Genomic DNA, 11314 nt, shown 5'->3' with positions numbered 1-11314 from the left:
CCGATCCCGGGGTGGGGATTATCGCCCCAACACCGGGAGAGGGAGGGATCGGTTTCATTCCCCTATCCAGCCAGTGCCTCCCCCACGCGCCACCCGTCAACCCAAGCCCACGCGCCAATCGTATGCAGACGCAGTACGCAAAGGCCCTAAGGACCCCGTTAATACGGGACGCTCCTCCTCAATGGAGAAAGAGGCGGTCAGGCGCCAGCCAGCGGATCCTCAATTAGGGAGGCTTGTGAGAAAGCTGCATGCGCTGATTAAAGTGGTACACCATCTGAACAATGTGGACCCGAGGGGGGACCAGCCGCAACCCAGGGCGATTGCTCGGATGGTCGGCATGCTGTCAAATATGATCAAGCCAGCCCTTCCTAAGGGGCGCACCCTCGAGTTCATAGTGGGGAATGCGAAAAACTGGGGGCATACCACGTGCCAGGTGTTGGCCCAGCACTATGAGGAAGTGCTGGAAGAGCTGATGGAAGACCTGGAAGATCTCCTCACCTCTGACTGGGAGGCGGCCTTTGAGGTCGCGGCCAGATGGGCCAAAAGGAATCTTTTTTGGATTGGTCAGGATGTCATTGACCATGCAGAGGCATTAGTGGTTGACCTGTGGGATTCTGGGAGAAGTAGGGCCCGCCCCACGCTGAAAAGGGCGGTGCCGCCGGATCCACCGGCTCCGACCACCAGGGCGCTACTGCCAGATCGACCTGCTACGGCCACCAGGGCGCGGGTGGAGGAGAATCCACCCTTGACTATCCTGGAGGCTCCACGGGAGCGCAGGGAGATTCAGCGCTTCCAAATGAGACCCAAGGTGGTGACAGCGAAACCGCCGGTCTCTATACAGCTGCCTCAAACGGAGGAGCAGATGGAAACCCCACGCCTTGACAGACGCACCAGAGGGGTTGTCTTAACCGAAGTCAATGCGGAAGAGGAGTTGCGGAGACCTCAAGCAGAGGATCCGGAGGAAATTGAGGCCCTGGAATCTCCGGCCCAATCCTCTTCTCACATTGAACGGGAGCAATTTTTGGAAGAGCCACAGTCGGATGAAGGGGGAGGAGCCAGGGTGGTTCTGGGACCGGAACAGATACAGGTCCATAACGAGGAAGACGATGGGGAGTTCTTTTTGGATTCCTCGGACCAGGACCAGGTCCACGGGGAAAAGAACAACGAAGAGGTCTTTCAAGACTCCCCGGACCGCTTCACCGACCCGGAACCCAGGCGGTACAGTGTTATCAGGCACGATAACACTCAAAGGAAGCTGACTGATTGGGATTTGGTGGCGAGGAAAAAGTGGTTGATCATAGGGGATTCAAATCTCAGTATGATCCCAGCCTATTTCAACAAAAACTTGCAAATAGATAGCTTTCCGGGCAGCCATTTTCGGCACGGACAAGCGTTGCTTGAAAAGATGAAGGCTCCGGAGGACTTTGTGGTCGAGAAACTGGTTCTCTCGTTTGGGATCAATAGTAGGGTCAACAAGTCCAGGGAGACGACAATCAAGAACCTACAGGGGGCCATTAGGGCAGCCAAAAGAAAATTTCCCTACGCGGAGATTTGGGTCCCGCTGATCAATTTTTCCGACAACCTCCCAGCGGAGGAAAAGGAGAACCTGGGGATACTCAATGACCATATTTTGAAAAATATGGGTCATCTGCCAGTGCTACCGGAGAGCCGCTTTGAAGTGCAAGCGGACGATATTCACTGGACTCGGGAAACAGGGGCTGAAATGTTGGCTCATTGGACCAGCTGTTTAAACTTGACCGCCCTCTGAGCCCGCATAAGGAGGAGGGGGTCAAGGGATCGAAATCCTTGGTGGCCCAAGAGGTGGTGGTGCTTGCAAAAAACTTCAAGTTGACCAAACCACAACATACCCTGCTGAGCAAAGGATTGTCGTTTGTACCATCTCTAGACCTAGATAAGAATCAAAAGATGCAATTCCAGTTTGATCTACAAAATTTTCACCGCAAAGTTAAATTGGCCGCCTATTTTGGGAACTCAGGTAGGAGGGAACCGCTCCCCTTTGTCGGCCCTTCGACCTGGGTGCCTCCGAAGAGCGGTTTGCCTGAGGAAATTATACGGTTGATAGAAGAAGATTTGGAAACATTTAAAAAGTACTACATACCACAAAAAGAGAAATACAATTTATCAGTGGATGAAGTCAAAGCACTGCGGGATCTCATGCATGCCAAGCAGATTGTCATCAAGCCTGCAGACAAAGGGTCGGCAGTTGTCGTCATGAGCAGGGACCAATACATCATGGAAGTGACAAGGCAGCTAAATGATAAAACGTACTATCAAAAATTACAGAAACCAATATTCTGGGATACTATTCCGATGATTGTGGAAATTGTAAAAAGATTAAAAAAGAAGAAATTCATAACGGGCAAACAACAACAATATTTAATTGGAAATACAGAACCTCGGGAACGCAGATTTTATGTACTCCCGAAAATCCACAAGGACCCCGAAAAATGGACGGTGCCGTTCGAGGTCCCTCCGGGCAGGCCCATTGTGTCGGACTGCGGTAGCGATACGTATGCTACGGCGGAGTTTTTGGATTTTTTCATGAACCCGCTGTCTACTAAGCATCCGTCTTATGTCCGGGACACCTATCAGTTTCTAGAGATGGTTAAAACGATACGGGTTGAGACTGAATTTTTCTTTTTCTCAATGGATGTGGAGAGTTTGTATACAAATATCCCAACTGAGACTGGAATGCAAGCGGTAAAAAAGATTTTCGATAAGTACCCAGATCCGAAACGACCGGACAGTGAACTGTTAGAATTATTGGCGATCAATCTCACAAGAAATGATTTTGTGTTTAATGAGGAATATTACCTACAAATTAAAGGCACAGCCATGGGCAAAAAGTTTGCCCCTGCCTACGCAAATATATTTATGGCCAATTGGGAGGATGAAGTATTGACAAAATGTAAACAAAAACCAGCATGTTATTTACGGTACTTAGATGATATATTCGGAATATGGATTGGCACTGAAAAGGAATTTGACCTATTTGTGAAAACACTAAATTCGCATGATCCCTCCATTCGACTGAAAACAGAAACAAATCATCATTCCATAGATTTTTTAGATACCACAGTGTTTAAAGGACCAAAATTTCATCGAGATTTCAAATTAGATATCAAAGTTCACTTTAAAATCACGGATACACACGCGTTGGTGCATAGGTCGAGTTTCCATCCAGCACACACGTTCAGAGGGATTATGAAGTCACAAATTCTCCGCTTCCATCGGATTTGTACACAAAAGAAACACTTCTTTGAGGCAGTGAAAATTTTATTTATTTCTTTGCGAAAACGTGGATATGGAAGGACTTTCTTGAGACACTGCTTAAAAAATTTCCTAAAGAAAAAAGAGAAGACCACAGAAAACTTCATTCCACTAATTACAACATATTTTACGGCATCAAAAACATTACATGGAAAATTAAAACAAAATTTTGAGAAATTATTGGGAACGGTAAAATGGATGCCAAAGACAAGAGTGATTTCTGCATTCAGGCGAAATAAGAATTTGTCAGACTTACTAGTTCGGGCGAAATTGTCTTCGTTGAGGAAAGTAAGACCACAGCCATTAAGTAAACACTTTGCAAAAATGCAATTGGTCAGAAATGCCACAGACAAAAATATAACTAAAATAGAACAGGATTTCACGCCCAACTCAATAAATTGTGTTTACATGATTTATTGTGAAAAATGTGGCAAACAATATGTTGGGGAAACAAAAAATTCTTTAATAACACGCATCACTCAACATCGATATAACATTAAAAATGGGAAGGAATTAAACACGCTCATAGTCCAGCATTTTATAAAACATGGACTGACGGCTATGAAAATTTGTGGTTTACAGCGAAATGTGAATTGGACAGACAGGGAACGGAAAACAGGAGAACGGCGCTGGATTTACAAACTGGGGACCAAATTCCCGGGGGGGTTGAATCTGGAATGAAAAAGGAGAGATTTGGTTAGGAAAAAAAAGGGGGGGTTAGATTTTGGGTTGACCGAATTATTGGCAATATGCCCTAACCCTAACCACACTATTCCCATATCTAATCCTAACCCTAATCTTAACCACACTCTATTCTCACAGCTAACCCTAACCCTAGTGGTCTTCTGATCTCTACCCTACCAACCCCACTCACTAACCCTAACCCTAGATGTTACTGAATTCTAATTAACTAACCCTAGCTGTCTTCTGATTGGTACTCTACTAACCCTACCCACTAACTCTAACCATAGTCGTCATCTTCATCTTTTAACTCTAACTATAGCTGTCTTCGCAACCCTAACCCTAACCCTAACCCTAGCATATAAATAAATAAATAAATAAAAGATATCATTGGATGAAACAGACTTATACTTTACTAACCCTATCCACTAACTCTAACCCTAGCCGTCATCTTCACATTTAAACTCTAACTCTAGCTGTCTTCGCAACCCTAACCCTAACCCTAACCCTAACCCTAGTATAGAAATAAATAAATAAAGATATAATTGGATAAAACAGACTCGTACTTTACTAACCAACCCTATCCACTAACTCTAACCTTAGCCGTCATCTTCACCTTTTAATTCTAACTCTAATTGTCTTCGTAACCCTAACCCTAACCCTAACCCTAGCATAGAAATAAAGAAATAATTAATTAAATATATCATTGAGTAAAACAGAGATAAAAACCATTAAAACACTTAAACTACACATATAAAACAATTAAAACACCAATACATTCAATAAACTTCAGATTAAAAGTTAAAAATATCAAAGGTGGTATGAAGATTAAAATCCATTTAATAATAATTAATATAGTTATAATGCATTATATGTGCAGTTTTACAATGGCAAAACTCATGAGAACTACATTTCATTGGGGGATTATAGGGTTAAGGGTAATGGTGAAAAATAAATTCGGTTCATTGTTGGGAGAAAAAGTTATGCAAATGAGGGATATAAAAGCCAGCGCACACGAAGAGCCTCAGTTTGCATTTGACCACCGGAGTGACAACACAAAGAGCTGCGCTTGGGGAATCTGTGTGCCAGGGACCTGAAGAAGGCTCACAAGAGCCGAAACGTCGTCCAGGCACACGGGGATACAATTCTTGGGGGGTTTTTTTTGGTTGTTTTTTTTTTTTTTTTTTTTTTCAATTGTTTTTTGGGTTTTTTTGGTTGATTATTATAAAAATACATTACAAATTGATACCTTGGCTAATAAATACAAAACAAATCAAACAATTCATTACTTATATAACCAAGGCGAATTCTTTACTTATATAACCAAGGCGAACTCATAATTAAAAAATACAAATAAATAAATAAATAAATAAATAATTACAACCTAAGTAACAAAACATGGGTTGGGATGGCCAGTGGACTACGGTCCGCTATGGAGGACGTGGCCGGACGGACCGTCAGCAACAGGGGCGGCGGGAGGACGGGTATGGGCGCGGGGGGATGGACCGTGCACTTCCTTCCCGATCCCGGGGTGGGGATTATCGCCCCAACACCGGGAGAGGGAGGGATCGGTTTCATTCCCCTATCCAGCCAGTGCCTCCCCCACGCGCCACCCGTCAACCCAAGCCCACGCGCCAATCGTATGCAGACGCAGTACGCAAAGGCCCTAAGGACCCCGTTAATACGGGACGCTCCTCCTCAATGGAGAAAGAGGCGGTCAGGCGCCAGCCAGCGGATCCTCAATTAGGGAGGCTTGTGAGAAAGCTGCATGCGCTGATTAAAGTGGTACACCATCTGAACAATGTGGACCCGAGGGGGGACCAGCCGCAACCCAGGGCGATTGCTCGGATGGTCGGCATGCTGTCAAATATGATCAAGCCAGCCCTTCCTAAGGGGCGCACCCTCGAGTTCATAGTGGGGAATGCGAAAAACTGGGGGCATACCACGTGCCAGGTGTTGGCCCAGCACTATGAGGAAGTGCTGGAAGAGCTGATGGAAGACCTGGAAGATCTCCTCACCTCTGACTGGGAGGCGGCCTTTGAGGTCGCGGCCAGATGGGCCAAAAGGAATCTTTTTTGGATTGGTCAGGATGTCATTGACCATGCAGAGGCATTAGTGGTTGACCTGTGGGATTCTGGGAGAAGTAGGGCCCGCCCCACGCTGAAAAGGGCGGTGCCGCCGGATCCACCGGCTCCGACCACCAGGGCGCTACTGCCAGATCGACCTGCTACGGCCACCAGGGCGCGGGTGGAGGAGAATCCACCCTTGACTATCCTGGAGGCTCCACGGGAGCGCAGGGAGATTCAGCGCTTCCAAATGAGACCCAAGGTGGTGACAGCGAAACCGCCGGTCTCTATACAGCTGCCTCAAACGGAGGAGCAGATGGAAACCCCACGCCTTGACAGACGCACCAGAGGGGTTGTCTTAACCGAAGTCAATGCGGAAGAGGAGTTGCGGAGACCTCAAGCAGAGGATCCGGAGGAAATTGAGGCCCTGGAATCTCCGGCCCAATCCTCTTCTCACATTGAACGGGAGCAATTTTTGGAAGAGCCACAGTCGGATGAAGGGGGAGGAGCCAGGGTGGTTCTGGGACCGGAACAGATACAGGTCCATAACGAGGAAGACGATGGGGAGTTCTTTTTGGATTCCTCGGACCAGGACCAGGTCCACGGGGAAAAGAACAACGAAGAGGTCTTTCAAGACTCCCCGGACCGCTTCACCGACCCGGAACCCAGGCGGTACAGTGTTATCAGGCACGATAACACTCAAAGGAAGCTGACTGATTGGGATTTGGTGGCGAGGAAAAAGTGGTTGATCATAGGGGATTCAAATCTCAGTATGATCCCAGCCTATTTCAACAAAAACTTGCAAATAGATAGCTTTCCGGGCAGCCATTTTCGGCACGGACAAGCGTTGCTTGAAAAGATGAAGGCTCCGGAGGACTTTGTGGTCGAGAAACTGGTTCTCTCGTTTGGGATCAATAGTAGGGTCAACAAGTCCAGGGAGACGACAATCAAGAACCTACAGGGGGCCATTAGGGCAGCCAAAAGAAAATTTCCCTACGCGGAGATTTGGGTCCCGCTGATCAATTTTTCCGACAACCTCCCAGCGGAGGAAAAGGAGAACCTGGGGATACTCAATGACCATATTTTGAAAAATATGGGTCATCTGCCAGTGCTACCGGAGAGCCGCTTTGAAGTGCAAGCGGACGATATTCACTGGACTCGGGAAACAGGGGCTGAAATGTTGGCTCATTGGACCAGCTGTTTAAACTTGACCGCCCTCTGAGCCCGCATAAGGAGGAGGGGGTCAAGGGATCGAAATCCTTGGTGGCCCAAGAGGTGGTGGTGCTTGCAAAAAACTTCAAGTTGACCAAACCACAACATACCCTGCTGAGCAAAGGATTGTCGTTTGTACCATCTCTAGACCTAGATAAGAATCAAAAGATGCAATTCCAGTTTGATCTACAAAATTTTCACCGCAAAGTTAAATTGGCCGCCTATTTTGGGAACTCAGGTAGGAGGGAACCGCTCCCCTTTGTCGGCCCTTCGACCTGGGTGCCTCCGAAGAGCGGTTTGCCTGAGGAAATTATACGGTTGATAGAAGAAGATTTGGAAACATTTAAAAAGTACTACATACCACAAAAAGAGAAATACAATTTATCAGTGGATGAAGTCAAAGCACTGCGGGATCTCATGCATGCCAAGCAGATTGTCATCAAGCCTGCAGACAAAGGGTCGGCAGTTGTCGTCATGAGCAGGGACCAATACATCATGGAAGTGACAAGGCAGCTAAATGATAAAACGTACTATCAAAAATTACAGAAACCAATATTCTGGGATACTATTCCGATGATTGTGGAAATTGTAAAAAGATTAAAAAAGAAGAAATTCATAACGGGCAAACAACAACAATATTTAATTGGAAATACAGAACCTCGGGAACGCAGATTTTATGTACTCCCGAAAATCCACAAGGACCCCGAAAAATGGACGGTGCCGTTCGAGGTCCCTCCGGGCAGGCCCATTGTGTCGGACTGCGGTAGCGATACGTATGCTACGGCGGAGTTTTTGGATTTTTTCATGAACCCGCTGTCTACTAAGCATCCGTCTTATGTCCGGGACACCTATCAGTTTCTAGAGATGGTTAAAACGATACGGGTTGAGACTGAATTTTTCTTTTTCTCAATGGATGTGGAGAGTTTGTATACAAATATCCCAACTGAGACTGGAATGCAAGCGGTAAAAAAGATTTTCGATAAGTACCCAGATCCGAAACGACCGGACAGTGAACTGTTAGAATTATTGGCGATCAATCTCACAAGAAATGATTTTGTGTTTAATGAGGAATATTACCTACAAATTAAAGGCACAGCCATGGGCAAAAAGTTTGCCCCTGCCTACGCAAATATATTTATGGCCAATTGGGAGGATGAAGTATTGACAAAATGTAAACAAAAACCAGCATGTTATTTACGGTACTTAGATGATATATTCGGAATATGGATTGGCACTGAAAAGGAATTTGACCTATTTGTGAAAACACTAAATTCGCATGATCCCTCCATTCGACTGAAAACAGAAACAAATCATCATTCCATAGATTTTTTAGATACCACAGTGTTTAAAGGACCAAAATTTCATCGAGATTTCAAATTAGATATCAAAGTTCACTTTAAAATCACGGATACACACGCGTTGGTGCATAGGTCGAGTTTCCATCCAGCACACACGTTCAGAGGGATTATGAAGTCACAAATTCTCCGCTTCCATCGGATTTGTACACAAAAGAAACACTTCTTTGAGGCAGTGAAAATTTTATTTATTTCTTTGCGAAAACGTGGATATGGAAGGACTTTCTTGAGACACTGCTTAAAAAATTTCCTAAAGAAAAAAGAGAAGACCACAGAAAACTTCATTCCACTAATTACAACATATTTTACGGCATCAAAAACATTACATGGAAAATTAAAACAAAATTTTGAGAAATTATTGGGAACGGTAAAATGGATGCCAAAGACAAGAGTGATTTCTGCATTCAGGCGAAATAAGAATTTGTCAGACTTACTAGTTCGGGCGAAATTGTCTTCGTTGAGGAAAGTAAGACCACAGCCATTAAGTAAACACTTTGCAAAAATGCAATTGGTCAGAAATGCCACAGACAAAAATATAACTAAAATAGAACAGGATTTCACGCCCAACTCAATAAATTGTGTTTACATGATTTATTGTGAAAAATGTGGCAAACAATATGTTGGGGAAACAAAAAATTCTTTAATAACACGCATCACTCAACATCGATATAACATTAAAAATGGGAAGGAATTAAACACGCTCATAGTCCAGCATTTTATAAAACATGGACTGACGGCTATGAAAATTTGTGGTTTACAGCGAAATGTGAATTGGACAGACAGGGAACGGAAAACAGGAGAACGGCGCTGGATTTACAAACTGGGGACCAAATTCCCGGGGGGGTTGAATCTGGAATGAAAAAGGAGAGATTTGGTTAGGAAAAAAAAGGGGGGGTTAGATTTTGGGTTGACCGAATTATTGGCAATATGCCCTAACCCTAACCACACTATTCCCATATCTAATCCTAACCCTAATCTTAACCACACTCTATTCTCACAGCTAACCCTAACCCTAGTGGTCTTCTGATCTCTACCCTACCAACCCCACTCACTAACCCTAACCCTAGATGTTACTGAATTCTAATTAACTAACCCTAGCTGTCTTCTGATTGGTACTCTACTAACCCTACCCACTAACTCTAACCATAGTCGTCATCTTCATCTTTTAACTCTAACTATAGCTGTCTTCGCAACCCTAACCCTAACCCTAACCCTAGCATATAAATAAATAAATAAATAAAAGATATCATTGGATGAAACAGACTTATACTTTACTAACCCTATCCACTAACTCTAACCCTAGCCGTCATCTTCACATTTAAACTCTAACTCTAGCTGTCTTCGCAACCCTAACCCTAACCCTAACCCTAACCCTAGTATAGAAATAAATAAATAAAGATATAATTGGATAAAACAGACTCGTACTTTACTAACCAACCCTATCCACTAACTCTAACCTTAGCCGTCATCTTCACCTTTTAATTCTAACTCTAATTGTCTTCGTAACCCTAACCCTAACCCTAACCCTAGCATAGAAATAAAGAAATAATTAATTAAATATATCATTGAGTAAAACAGAGATAAAAACCATTAAAACACTTAAACTACACATATAAAACAATTAAAACACCAATACATTCAATAAACTTCAGATTAAAAGTTAAAAATATCAAAGGTGGTATGAAGATTAAAATCCATTTAATAATAATTAATATAGTTATAATGCATTATATGTGCAGTTTTACAATGGCAAAACTCATGAGAACTACATTTCATTGGGGGATTATAGGGTTAAGGGTAATGGTGAAAAATAAATTCGGTTCATTGTTGGGAGAAAAAGTTATGCAAATGAGGGATATAAAAGCCAGCGCACACGAAGAGCCTCAGTTTGCATTTGACCACCGGAGTGACAACACAAAGAGCTGCGCTTGGGGAATCTGTGTGCCAGGGACCTGAAGAAGGCTCACAAGAGCCGAAACGTCGTCCAGGCACACGGGGATACAATTCTTGGGGGGTTTTTTTTGGTTGTTTTTTTTGTTTTGGTTTTTTCAATTGTTTTTTGGTTTTTTGGTTGATTATTATAAAAATACATTACAAATTGATACCTTGGCTAATAAATACAAAACAAATCAAACAATTCATTACTTATATAACCAAGGCGAATTCTTTACTTATATAACCAAGGCGAACTCATAATTAAAAAATACAAATAAATAAATAAATAAATAAATAATTACAACCTAAGTAACAAAACATGGGTTGGGATGGCCAGTGGACTACGGTCCGCTATGGAGGACGTGGCCGGACGGACCGTCAGCAACAGGGGCGGCGGGAGGACGGGTATGGGCGCGGGGGGATGGACCGTGCACTTCCTTCCCGATCCCGGGGTGGGGATTATCGCCCCAACACCGGGAGAGGGAGGGATCGGTTTCATTCCCCTATCCAGCCAGTGCCTCCCCCACGCGCCACCCGTCAACCCAAGCCCACGCGCCAATCGTATGCAGACGCAGTACGCAAAGGCCCTAAGGACCCCGTTAATACGGGACGCTCCTCCTCAATGGAGAAAGAGGCGGTCAGGCGCCAGCCAGCGGATCCTCAATTAGGGAGGCTTGTGAGAAAGCTGCATGCGCTGATTAAAGTGGTACACCATCTGAACAATGTGGACCCGAGGGGGGACCAGCCGCAACCCAGGGCGATTGCTCGGATGGT

The sequence above is a fragment of the Phycodurus eques genome, unplaced genomic scaffold (assembly GCF_024500275.1).
Source record: "Phycodurus eques isolate BA_2022a unplaced genomic scaffold, UOR_Pequ_1.1 contig_25, whole genome shotgun sequence".
NCBI classification, from domain to species: Eukaryota; Metazoa; Chordata; class Actinopteri; order Syngnathiformes; family Syngnathidae; genus Phycodurus; species Phycodurus eques.
This window is presented reverse-complemented; position numbering follows the sequence as displayed.